The 13,694-nt window shown below is 39.0% G+C and overlaps 1 non-coding gene across 1 annotated transcript; it reads right to left on the minus strand.

The window, feature by feature from the left end:
- Positions 1 to 11,371: 11,371 nt before the first annotated feature.
- Positions 11,372 to 11,514, minus strand: LOC115029132 (small nucleolar RNA SNORA48). The gene has a single exon (XR_003834703.1). It is a non-coding gene; the product is annotated as a small nucleolar RNA SNORA48 (small nucleolar RNA).
- Between the last annotated feature and the right edge of the window lie 2,180 nt (positions 11,515 to 13,694).

Here is a 13,694-nt window from a genome sequence, read left to right on the forward strand (position 1 = left end):
TTATTCAATGAACTCTTGAATTCATAAGTCTGCTCCTTTTGTTTTGAGGGCAGTATTCATACCTCACTTGATCTCCATTGCTTCAGAACTATGTACCTTACCATTGCCTTGTCTTGTGAATTTTCTTGGTATGGAAGAGCCTGTGAGAAAATGCTGCAAGAAAGAGGAGAAAGCATATTTTACAGGTGATATGATGTTTGCTTTTAATCTCTCTGCCCACTTTGAGAACTGCTTCAACTTGAAAGAGATAAGCCATATCAACCCATGGCGTTTCATGAACTTCTTTCTGTGAGGAACAAATGGAACCCAGATAGAGACCTGTGTCATCTTTCCTAGTATTTTCCCTAAAGGTACTCCCTGATTAACTCACCAAAGATGATGGGATGGTCTGAGTCAGGGGTTTTGGTGTTGCCACTGCCGTCTATGTACATGAGCAATAGATATTGCAGTGAAGGCTAACAGGGGTCAATTCATGGAGCTCCTCAGATGGCTTCTCTTGGTTGAGACTGTTCCTTTCTCTATTTCTTGACCTCCAATGGAGAGAGTCACAAGTGCAAGACTTTTGCTGGATTTTATTTATTTATTTGACTTATTCACTGCATATTCCGCTTGCTGCCTCACCCCTGGTGACCCTGTCCCACAATCCTTGCCCCCATCTTCCCATCTGCTTCTTCTCTGAGCAGGTGGTGGGGGCATGGGTATCCCCACACTCTGGCACATTAAGTCTCTGCAAGGCTAGGCACATTCTTTCCCACCAAGGCCAGTCAAGGCTTGCTGCTGGCTGTTGTTCTCAAGGTTCTTCAGCTGCAAGGAGAAGCTGTCATTATCCCTGCGCCCAAATGCTTCCCCTGTAATATGTTCATTCTATCTACTTTTCCCCCCAAAATGTTACCATTTATCTCATCCATCTCAAGAGCACATAGTTCTTGGAAGGAAAAGAAGAGAGATAAATAGAAACAAAAATAAGATAAAGAGGAGAAGAAAGGTGGAGAATTGGAAAGAAGGGAGAGAGGGAGGGAAGAGGGAGAGAGAGCACATAGATGTTATTTGTGCCATTTCTTGTCTGAACAGTGACAGGGACAGGCATGAATTCTGGAAAAAAGGGTGTTTGCCTCCAGTCATATCGCAGAAAGAGCTTCCTACACAGTAGTTTCTGTTTCCAGGACTTTTATCCTTTTCATGATATGTTCAAATTTCGAAGATCTTCTCTACCAGAGGAAGCATGCCAACCTAAGGGATTTTTATTTGATTTATGTTGGTGCTCCCAGCAGCAACCATGTCATCTGCCATTGAGTACTTAGCGGGCTCATTGTCTTTAAGGGAAAAGATTGAGCCATTGAAAGGAGCACACACGGACTCTGGGTCAATATTCAAAACTGCAAATGTAAGAAAAGAACGTGCTTGGTGTAAATCTTGGAGGAAGAACTGGGGATCAAAGGAGAAGCTAGCTGAGTTGGACATGAAGTGCCTTGTGGAAGAAATACACATGTGGGTGGGGCCAAAGAGACTGTCACAGACTCAGTGGTGGAACTTTCTCAACAGGCTGCCTTAGTTGGAAAAAGTATACTATGTTGTTCTTTCTTCACCATACTAGAAAGATGGACAGAAACTTAAGTTTTCCCATGGAGATCTGCAAAAATGATGAATATTGGTTGAGCAATAGACCACAAGATTTGTTAGCTTGAGAGTCAGAATATCCTGCCCTTGAGCAGACTAAATTGGCTGTGACCTTTGCCTCTCTATTGAGGACTGACCAACAGGAAGTAAGACATACAGGTAAACATTATTAGACAGCTTCTAGATGGGACCTTTAACCATTTCTACTGGAGCATTCAGCTAAACAATTCCTTAGAGGCAGAAGTTTGAACTGAGCAGTAGTATGGTTTATCTTAGATCTTGAAGTCTGGGATTGTTTATCTTAAATGAGGGTACGATAAAGAATAAGGAGTGATAAGCCATAATAAATATATTAACTAGAATGTAACACAGGAGTCAGATACTGACTGCAATGTATAAAATACCTTTATTAATATGATCTTCTTTAATGCAAGTTCCAGTATATGTATAAATATATATATATACACATATATGTATATATATGTATATATACATGTATATATATGTATGCATGTATGTAGATGATGATGATGTATCCCATCTCATATATGAAAAAGGTGAGAGAAGTAAAAATCAGAGGACTTTTTCAAGGTCACACATTGATGGTTTATTGTAGAAACTACACAAGAATCTGAAACACAATGATGATATTGTAAGAACACAGAGGAATCAGTAACCCCATCACAGCTCACTGTTTATAGCTAGACTTCTATTCACCTGTTACACACCTATAGTTGTAAAATGTATATACTCCACTGGCTCTCCCTTTTTCTATCAAGCTAGGGATATGACATTAGCATAACAATAATATCAATTTGAATATGAATATTTCATATTCAAAATAGTGTATTAGAATGATTGTTGGTAGCAGAAATCTCTTTAAGACACAAAGAAATAATTTCTTCCCCTTATTGGGATAAGCCATTCCTTTACTGTTCTGCCTCTGGTTGCCATTTAAAGTCAATGATGAGCATCTACCTCAATGAACAGAATGATCAACCTCTTCTCACTTCTGATTCAATTCACTCTCTAGCATCTGCATGGTAGCTGCTCTCCTAGTCATTCATATAGACATATCACTCTAGGTATGGGCAGCTATTACTGTATGTACACAGGCCCATTCACTGCCCTCTGCTCAGTCCTGGGAAGTCTGGCTCCACTGAGTTTTACTTTGTTTTTCTCTAGCAAGAAATCAACCTGACACATTCTATAAGCCAATTTCCTAAGAAAAAGATGTTGACTGTCTTACTTCTTACTGACTACAACACTAACAGTGGAATTTATGGAGGCTCTGGAGATCTTCTGTGTCTAGGCTTCAAGTGTGAGGTTACTATGCTGCAGTTTTGCTACATTATTTTGTTGGGAAAAGATATGAATTCCCTGATTGCACTTAGTGGAAAGACACATTACAGTAGAAGGAAGTTTAAGACTATTTGTTTTAAAAAATACAGAAGCTGGGGACTGGAGGCATGGATCAGCAGTTAAGATGACTGGGAGCAATTGATGTTCTTCCAGAAGATTCAGGTTCAATTCCTAGCACCCACATAGTATCTCTCAACCATCAGCAACCCTCTACTGCCTTCTATCATTTACAGGCAGCAGGCATGCACATGATACAAATGTATATACGCAGGCAAAACATATACATGAAAATTAATTAGTTAAAAATGTAGAATTTAAAGGAAAGACTACTTCTCTTTTATAGTCCAAAAGTAGGTTATAATTCAAGATTCATTTCTATGAGCAAATGATTTGGTATTCATTCATTCACATTTATGAGCTGCTTATTTATGATCCATTATGACTTTTGTGGAACTGTGACCAGATACCTGTCAATAGCAACTGAAGTGGGAAAGCTTTATTTTGATCTTTGGTTACAGAGTGATTTAAACTTCTTATATTGGGGAAAGCATGGTAGGAAGACTCCATCCTTGATGGAAAGAACAAGACTTAGTGGCCATGAGATGTAAGAGATCAGGAAACATGAAGGTACATGCCCATTTTGCTTTTTTTCAACTAACCTCATTCCATCTCCTAAATGTTCCCTAGTCTTCAAAATATATCCTCAACTTGAAGGCCTACTAATTAAATGTGTGCCTGGATGCGATACATGTGCATGGTGGTGGTGCGGGGGAGCACAGCTATATTTAAGTCATTGAACTTCCATCGAAATTGAAACTTCATGAAGGCAGACAATTATCTTGTATACTAGTCTACACTCAAGGTCGACAATGCCTTTTAAATAAGCGGTAGACCTAAAAACAAACGAATGGATGAACTGGTTAAAGAGTCTCTAGGTCAAACATAATAGATGGAGGGGTTCACTGAATGAAAACATAAGACGTGTCTACCTGGTATGATTCACCACTTTCTGTTGTGCTAGTTGTCCCACAATAGCCATTGGCAGCATCAAGTCGATCCTGATAAGAGAGTTTACACTACATAATGTGGCCAATACCATAAAACAGTGATTTCATTTTTGTAGTTAGAGACTCTTACATGAGTAGAGAGCTACTAATGTGTTGAGCTATCTAACATTGCCACATTATTGGCACTTAGGAAGTATGGAGGGTACAAGAGTACTAGTTGTATAAAACATTTCATATTTTTGGTGCAGTGCCTTAAGCAGTTTGTGTAGATGATACCATTCATCTTCTTAAGCATTCCGGGAGTTCAATATATTATTATAATTTTTTAGGTGAGACACTAAAAAATTCAGAGAGGAATTCTACATGTGCATTTCCATACACTTGACAGGGATGATACTTGGTTTTCTTTGGAAGCCTTGATATAGGTATAGATGGTCTAGACCTTTGGACTTTTATGTAACCTAAGTCCATCTATGTAATTCTTACCTGGAAGCTCTGTGATTTGATTCCAAGTTTTGAATCCACAGTTTATGACATCCCAATTGAGAGGAAAATTCCTTCTTGGGAAGCAGTCCAGCATGGTAAGAAGGCATAAGCTGGAGTTTCCCATCTGTGTTTTATTACTGATTTTCCATTCTACACTGAATGGTTTGGGGCAAGCATTTTACCATCTTGACAGCCTCCATTCTTTCTCATTCATTATATAAAAGTAGTGTTGGTTTCTCCCTTCAAGGATTAAAATGGGAATGATCAATTATATTGACAATAATTGTCATATACTAACTGCTCAATAAATGTAAGCTCTTAAAGGCATATTTTTGAAACTATATTGTCTTCTTGGGCCACCATTTTAACAGTGTTCTCTCCTAAAATAAAACTGATGCAGATTAGTATTTTCACTTATTTCCATTGCACCAACTCACCACTGTTGAGGTTTGTTTGTTTTCCATATGAAGCCAAGACCCACGTCAGAGTCACACTTTTGCTATAGGGTATTTGTTATCATCCACAATTATTTACCTGTTCTAAAATTCTGTTGGAAAATTATCTTGGAAGTACTCCAATATTTTCAAGTTTTACCAAAACCCAAGACTACAGAGAGAATAAAGATGGGAATATTAGCAAACTCTCCACTACAAAATGTTTTGAAACGTAAAGGATAGGAAGAAAAATGCACCTGGGTCAGCATCACACACTTCAGCCCCAGGTTACCTGACTTCGTTGCTTCTGGGACTTTGTTGGACAGAACATCTTAGAAATTTATCTCATGACAACCAGAAAAGAAAGGGATTGGGAGAGGGATATAGAGAAGGAAAGGCAGAAAAGCAGGCAAGATATACCCATCCAGGGTATGCACCAGTAATACTTTTCTTCCAACTAGGTTCTATCTTCTATAGTTTCCATCATCACCAATAGTTTACTAAATTATATTTGACATTAGTCACAAGGCCAAGAATGCATGCCCATTAAGTTATGAGTCCATAAATGGATTAGTCTATCTATGATGGAAGACCCCTCACAATAAGATCACATTCCCAAAGGCCCATCCCTAAACACTGTTGCTTTGTGGATCAACACATCAGCGTTCAGTGGACATTTAAAACTCTTTTGCCCTGTTTCTCACTTCTAAGGGGCAAGAACATAATATGTCCTATATATTGACCTTTTTCCACTTTCCAATACTAGCTATCAACTATCTCCATCTTCCATCTAACAACTAGGAAGCAGAATGAAGCAGAATTCCATGTTCTATGTCTCATGGGTATACAATAATGAAATAACTGTTATTTTATAGTACTTCCAGCCCATGTGTGGATCCATCTCCTGACATTATCTGTTGAGTTCCTTTCCAGCAGGCAACTAAGAGACTAAGGAATCATTCTTTACATTGTATCTCTTTTTAGGTCCAGTGCATTATTCTGTAACAATGCTTTGTTAAGAAGCTACATTGTGGTGAGAGGGGTGGATGAGCTTTTTATTCTACCTGTTCCTCTATCAGAAATCTTGAGTGGTTCCTTGCACCCACAATCCCTCCGAGAGCTCATAACTACCTGACACTTTAGCTCCAGGAGACCAAACCCCTATTCTGATTTGTGAAGTCATCTGTACACACACACACAAGCACACACACACACACTCACGTTAAAAAAAAGAAAGAATCTTTAATTTGCTTTGCTGTCTTTTAAAACAAGTTTAGAAATGCTAAAAATAAGGTATGAAATGAATTTTCAAAAATTTGGTCTTAGGGTGTAGCTTCCCCAGCACCACTCCCACAGGGTGGCATGGGGCACACTTGTCATCTCAGCAACAGACAGGAAGAGCAGGACTTCAAGTTCAATCCTGACTATACACTAGATTAGAAGCCAGCTTAGACTGTTTTGAAGGGAAAGGAGGAGGGGAAAAGGGACAGAACTGTTGGCACTCTGTCTGGATTCCACCCCCACAGCTACCAGCCAGGTAGGACTGGCCCACTATAAAAGGGGCTGCTTGTCCCCTCCTCTTTCTCGTGTCTCTCTTACTTTTAGTCTCTCACTTTTGCTTCTCTCCCCATTCCCTTCCCCCCTCTCTCCACATGGTCATGGGTGGCCTCTACTTCTCTACTCTCTTTTTCTCTATGCTTTTCTCTGGCTCTACTACCCTCTTAACTCCCCTCCCCATGTCCTGAATAAACTCTATTCAATACAATACTGTCATGTGGCTGGTCCATCAGGGGGAAGGGATGCCTTGGCATGGACATGACGCTAGGGATGTTTTGGTGAGGCCTGGATGCTTCTTACTGGACCTGTTCTTTCTGACCTATCCTCGGATGACTCCACATGGCCCGGACAACAAGGAAACAGCCAACTCTCCTAAGACTAGACAATCATCCTCCTTACCCATTCCTCTAGGTTCCCCAGAGACACGTCCCTCCAACATCATCGTGAAGCAGCTAGATATCACAACAACCCAATTCCTGCTTCGTCATCATCTTTTTCTACTTTTTTCTTTTTTTAATTAAACCAAAATGGGTGAATGTTGGCACTCTGTCTGAACTCTATCCACACAGTTACCTTATATGCTCCTCCCCACAGTTACCTGGCAACATCCAGGTAAGCCTGGCCCACCATAAGAGAGGCTGCTTGCCCTCTCCTTGTTCTCTTATTCCCTTGTTCTCTTACTCTCTTGCCTCTTGCCCCCTCTCTCCCTATTCCCTTCTCCCCTCTCTTCATGTGGTCGTGGCCAGCCTCTGCTTCTCTACTCTCCTTCTCTCTGCCTTTCTCTGCCTCTGCTACCCTCTTAACTCCTCTCTCCAAGCCCTAAATAAACTCTGTTCCATGCTATACCTTCCATGTGGCTGGTCCCTCAGGAAGAAGGGATGCCTTGGCATGGGCCCACAGAGGCACCCCCTCCCCCCACACCCTGATAGAACATATATTAATACACTTTCTCTTTTTAGGATCACAACAAAATATTGAGGTAACATTGCTATTTTTATACATAGTGATCTTTAGAAAACTACAAGTTTTATTCCTAACTTCCAATCTCAAGAGAACTAAGCAGGATGCTATGTGATCTACACAGAGTCCTTGGATGAATTTGTCTCAGAATGCATGCTTATCTTCTGAGTAGTTTGCTTAATTCACACTTGAATAAATTCAGCCCTAATGATGTTGGTTTCTCCTTTGAAACGCTGTTCTTTCCCTTGACTTCCAAACATTTAGTTACATTTCCAATGAGAGAAAATCCTGGAAATAGCAGCATTGTTTGTCTTTCTTTCTCACTAACTTCCCTGGGCTTTTCAGAAATCCCTCTGCCTCATTCTAAACAGGAAGTTTCAGCAGGCAGTTGTACAAATGGCACTGTATTATGTGGGATGTCACCTATTGTTATTGGAACAAAGGTATCCTGAAATAAGGACAAAGACTTCAAATCCGCTATAGTCTGGGACCCTTCAGTAGCCTCTCATTGTATCTGGGGAGTGATTGAGTGAACTGGGTCACTCTGAGAATATACTTAAGCTTTGGAAGCTCAGCTATTATCAGGCTGCCAGAATGGAGTTTCACACAGAATATGTAAATGACATTTGTAGTAACCTTGCTTACCAATCTGCTTTGCATACATGTGAAGCAGGAACTTTCTGAATACATATGTTTATCTGTATCTGTACATACATATTAGTAAATAGGTATAGGGAACAGCACATAACTTAATCCTCTGATGTTTTGTTTTTGAGACTGGGTTTTATAATGTCATTCAGAATGTCCTCAAGTGCATAGAGATCCTCCTACGTTTGCCTACGAAGTGCTAGGATTACAGGTGTGTGCTACCACTCCTGGTCATAACTCAATTCTTCTCAGGTGTTCTAGAAAAAAGAAACCTGTGTATTAATCAAATATATTACTAAATTTCCTCTTTTGAAATGCTGTTTATAAATTCATGCTTCTCCAACTTCTAAGATCTAAATATGCAAAAGTATATACATATATATACACACATATGTATATACATATATAATATTATAAAGAAATTCTTTGCTATGCTAGATTAACAAGCATTATCAAAAGATAAGCTGTTTAAAGACTCCCACTTAGCTGCAAGCAGTTTCACAGATGGCTTCTCATCTCAAAGAATTCTGAGTGCAAGAAAGTGTTTTTAAAGTGAAATGTGGCCCCATCTCCTGACATTGCCTGGAGTGATACTCTACTTTGTTTTAATAATGATTACTAAATCACTTCCTTATTACTACCTGAGACCATTATACAACAAAATTAATGTCCTGCTTATAAGGTCTCTTCCTTTTTTTTTTTGTCTTGTTGGATATTTTTCTGTACAATGAGTCATTTTAGATATAAATATCCCCGTCTAAAGCTGTCTTATCCTCCTTGGAATCTGGGTCGTATGCACATGTCCATGTGTTCAATCATCTGTTGGGGTTATTGAGCCATGGTTGATGGATGAAATGGCCCAGCAATGTTTATAGATAATTTAATCCTAATGATTTTAACCAACCCTGCCATATATATTAACCAACCCTGCCATATATATATATATATATATATATATATATATATATATATATGTGTGTGTGTGTGTGTGTGTGTGTGTGTGTGTGTGTATACCTGTGTGCATAAAAGCTCTTTCATATCTCTTATCTAGGTAAGACCTTGCTCTATTAACATAACCCCTACATTCTCCTTTTCTGACTACACTTGCCGATTTGTTAGCCTCTAGGTGAGAGCTTTTAGCTTTGTCTACAGCCTTTTCCACCAAGAGGTTCGTAGGAGATCCCAAATAGACCTTACCTTCTGGGATTTACAAACCTTCACTTGAAATATGTTGAAAGTTTTTCCCTTCTATATGGAACAAACTCCTGTTTCTGTGAGGCTAAACTGCTACTCAGTATTGGCATCAACCTAGGAATGGAGGGACATACCTGTAAGCCCATCTCTCTGGTGCTAAAGGCAAGGAGGTCAGTCTCTGAGCTTCTGTGTCATTGTCAGTTCCAGGGTAAGTTGGAGGCCAAGCTGGGATGCATGAGATCTTGTCTCAAACAATAATGTGACGTGAAAACAACAGCAGCAAGCCCCAGACAAACAAAACATCACAGAACCAACCACCCAAATAAACAGACAACAACAAAACCCCAGACACTATTCTTGAGGTCACAGTGTTCATGGGTCTAGATGACACCCATGACTTATAGAACATGATAGTTCCACACAACAAATATGGAGATCCCATGCTAATTTTTTTAATTAAGGAAAGAAAACTCTCTAGAATTTCAGTCTAATTAAAAAAATTAATGCTTTAAAATGCATATTGACTTCTTGACAAATCAATGTGTTTCTGGCATTTTAATTAAACTGTGTAATGATTTAATTAGAAGACCCCTCCCACCCACACAAGAACTCAACGATATTTCAGAAAACAGGGCACTGATTTCCTGTGTGCGTGAATTCAAGAAGTGGTAAATGGATAAGAGTCCTTTTTGCATGACTGATATTGACCTTCTGTGAAAATTGCCTGTAGTTTTTGTTATTATGTGATTTCTACAACATGCTGTTTCATAAAAAAAAATCACAGGGTGCTAATTGGGGGTCTTGGAGCTATGTGATAGAAATGCAACTTAATCTAGAATAGATCAAAAAGAGAAGCATTTGGGCTTTGTAATGTGGTTACTCTAGTAGTGAACCTTTCTCTGAGTCAAAGAGCTAGCTGTAGAGGGTCAGCCATGTTACGGGAATTTAATCTGTATGAATCAGAGAATGTTAATCCACACAACACTGACTAAATGTATTAAGTGTGATTTCTTCATCAGTTTAAAAGGACTATTGCTTTATGCTTCCAGAGCCTCAGGAAAAGATATTTCATACTTTCTTGCCAGTTCTGATCACTTGCAGGGCTAATATTTCTTCACTGTGGGTCATAGGTGGATTTATAGATATATAACTATGGAGAGATGGGTAGGACACTTGTGTCTGGCCATCATGACTCACAAGTGTATCCTTATATTTACACAAAGCTGCTTCCCATTTTTACGGAAACAAGTAGAAGATGATCAGGCCCCAGAAGTTGAGAAGTTGTTATTTTTAAAGGCCTTGGGAAATTAGTATCCATCTTAGTGCTGCAATTTGTTTTTAGGAGATGCTTGAGATCATTATTCTGAGACGTGACATGGCATGGTGTCAGTTTGTATAGACCCTGTCCCTGATATCATCATGCTTTGCTTGCTTATTCAGGATTTCGTGAGAACACAGCCATTGCAGACTCTTTTACTTGTATCTAAATAGGAAAAAGAGAAGTTGAATGCATTGGCCAAGACCCAGAAGAGCAAACAAAGTCATCCCTATTGGATACTTGAGGAATGTATAGAAAGGAAGCAACTGAGAGAGTATATTCTTTCTACTTAGCACATTGGACTCAGGCCTACAGTTATCCTCTGATAAGTTGTACTATGCTCAAGTAAATACTTATTCTCTCTTTTTTTCTTCATGTTTTCCTTCTTATAGTCTATTTTTGATCTTTAGCTATTAATGAGAAATTGTCAACCAACTTTCTTCAAGAAATTCAGTTTGCTGTGCTTCTTCAAAGTGTTAGCCTTTAGGAGCATGCACCCTCTAACTCCATTGACTTTACTCTCCTCACTGTGTTCCTTTTTCTTCTCAAGCAGAGAAACAAAGCAGACAAACTAGATTCCATCAAGATAGGATTGTGCCTCTAACAGGACCCAGCTCAGGCACGAGAAAAAGACAAAATTATTCATCAAAAAAATCAGTGTCCTGTGGGTAGGAGGGCAGGTCCATGGGCATTTTTCTCACCTGCACAGTGTGGCATGGTAGAACACAGGTCTGTCTGTCTTCCTCCTCCCATGCTGTGCTGCTGCCTGGATTTGATATGATTTGATTTTATGTGTCCTAGTTATAAAAGAGCTCTGGCCACCAAGACAGGCATCAATCTAGGATGAACAAAGAACTGATGTCTGCTCTGCCCTGACTGATAGAAGAACATCACTGCCAACAAGATATCTCTTTGCCCATTGCCAGGGGTGATGATTGTGTGTATCTACCAAGGCTAACTTATAAATAAACTTTCTTTCTGTGGGGCAAAGACTTTGAAGTCCCAAAGTTATTATTGGTATTTAGGTTCTTGGCTCTTGTTTATGGTCAAATAATTACAGACTCGTTACTGCTAGGATTACATATTCATGCTGTTATATCTGGCCATAGCTCTATGCTGAGGTGTTAGAAAGAGAAACATATGTACTAATATGTATCTTTTGAAATGAATCTTACAAATAAACTTGTAATGTCTTCATCCGCAAAACACTGTGTGTATAAAATACATGATATTATTCAGAAATACACTCTTATTGTCATATATTAAACTATAATATTCTGACTGCATAAGATTTTCTCAGTGGCATGGCCTAAATGCCAAATAAAAACAGGCTATGTATTTCATTTTAATGTGAAATTGGCTGGGGTAAATTGACCTTTATGGTTTCCTCTTTCTGTTGAATTAGCCTTCCTTCCATGTATTGTAGCATTGGTTTTCAGTAGTCTATTTCCCAGTGTTGAATGTGCAAATGGCCTACAATTTCAGATTTTGAGACAAAATTCCATACATAGGGGTCTCTGAGAACAGAACAGCAAAGGAATTGTAAGTATCTGGGCATGGAGCCTAGTAGAACTCAGCCACAGGACTAGGAGGGGCTTTCAGTTTTCAGAATGTGCCATCCAGATGGGCCACATACTTGAGAAGTCACAAAGGTCTTCAAACCTAAGAAGAGAGTGGGGGTGGGTGGAGGTGGTTATGACTCAGCAGGGCGCCTGGAATGCCCTGGGTTCTTGCCACTCAGGAGCTAGGGACACAGAGCCAGACAGCTGTGGTGCAGAGAAAGAAGGGAGAGAGTTCTGTACAGGAGGTGAGCAAAATGTGATTCTGAGGCCATTTGCATGCTCCAGGACTTTTTTTAGTGCCCAGAATTATGAACAACTGAATCGTAATTTGTACGAGTAGTTTTTGTATGAAATGAGTATTTTATATATTTTAATTACTCCTCATTATATTTTATTTGTTTTTCATATCTATGAATGGGTCTGAGTTCTTGTTCTGGCATTCTGACCCCTATCTCTAACGGTGATTATCTGGCAAACTTCATGAATGAAAAAGAAATCCAGATAGTGTTTGAAATGATTGTCAATATGAACACACAAAGCAGCACATGGTAATAGAATGTGTTTTGAACTGTTTGGACTTGTCCCTACAATTGTCTCTTTTTGCCCCCAAGTCCTGTTAAAGCTCAGATTACGAAGCAAAGAGACTAGTATTATGCCTATTGCTCTTTGTAGGAAATACCAGTGTTTTACTATTAGATTGCTATGTGTGAACTCCTTTAATTGTGGTATCTCAGTATCTCAAGGAGGTATGTATGGGTTTAACTATGAAGAGAAGGTGGCTCTGCTGCTGTATGAAATCATAATTTTTAATCTCAAAATTTCATATTCCAAGTTAATGGGATGAATCATTGTTCTTCCTTTTAAACAAAGAAGGTCTCATGACGTCAGATAGCCAAAGGATCATCAGAAAATTTAAGTTGAGAAAAACCGAAAATATTAACATGCTGATATAATTGTATCAGATATCATGTTGTATTTTTTAAAACGCATAACACATTACAGAAATATTGAACCCTCGGGGCTTGAGCTATGGCTCAGCAGATGTGAGTGCTCACTCTCTTTCTGAGGATCAGAGTTCAGTTCCAACACCCTGCACACTCAGAAAAAAATGTGTTACTCTAGATCTAGGGATCTGATACCCTCTTCTGGCCTCTTTGGTCATCTGCATTTCTTGTACACCTATCTACACATACATACATACATACATACATACTACATACATACACACAAATACTCATAATTAAAAATATGCATAAATCTTTAAAAAATCCAAGTATCTGTTCCTCTTTGTGCGTTACATTTCTTAAGTATTCTCACATGTGGGGGTTCATTTGAAGACAAGATATCATGAGACATACTATGTTCTTGTGACTGGAACCAGTAGAAAATTCTCAAATTGTTTAGTTCTGGGACTACAATGGGGTGCTCAGAAAGCAAACATTTCTCAAGATTAATTCCTCATTTAAAAAATTGAAAGGACATCAATAATCACTTACCTCCATTTGAGCATCTCTCTATTTTGCTTTTCTAAAGTCTTATTGATGAAGAG

The sequence above is a fragment of the Mus caroli genome, unplaced genomic scaffold, assembly GCF_978045245.1.
Source record: "Mus caroli unplaced genomic scaffold, Mus_caroli_1 scaffold_15, whole genome shotgun sequence".
NCBI classification, from domain to species: Eukaryota; Metazoa; Chordata; class Mammalia; order Rodentia; family Muridae; genus Mus; species Mus caroli.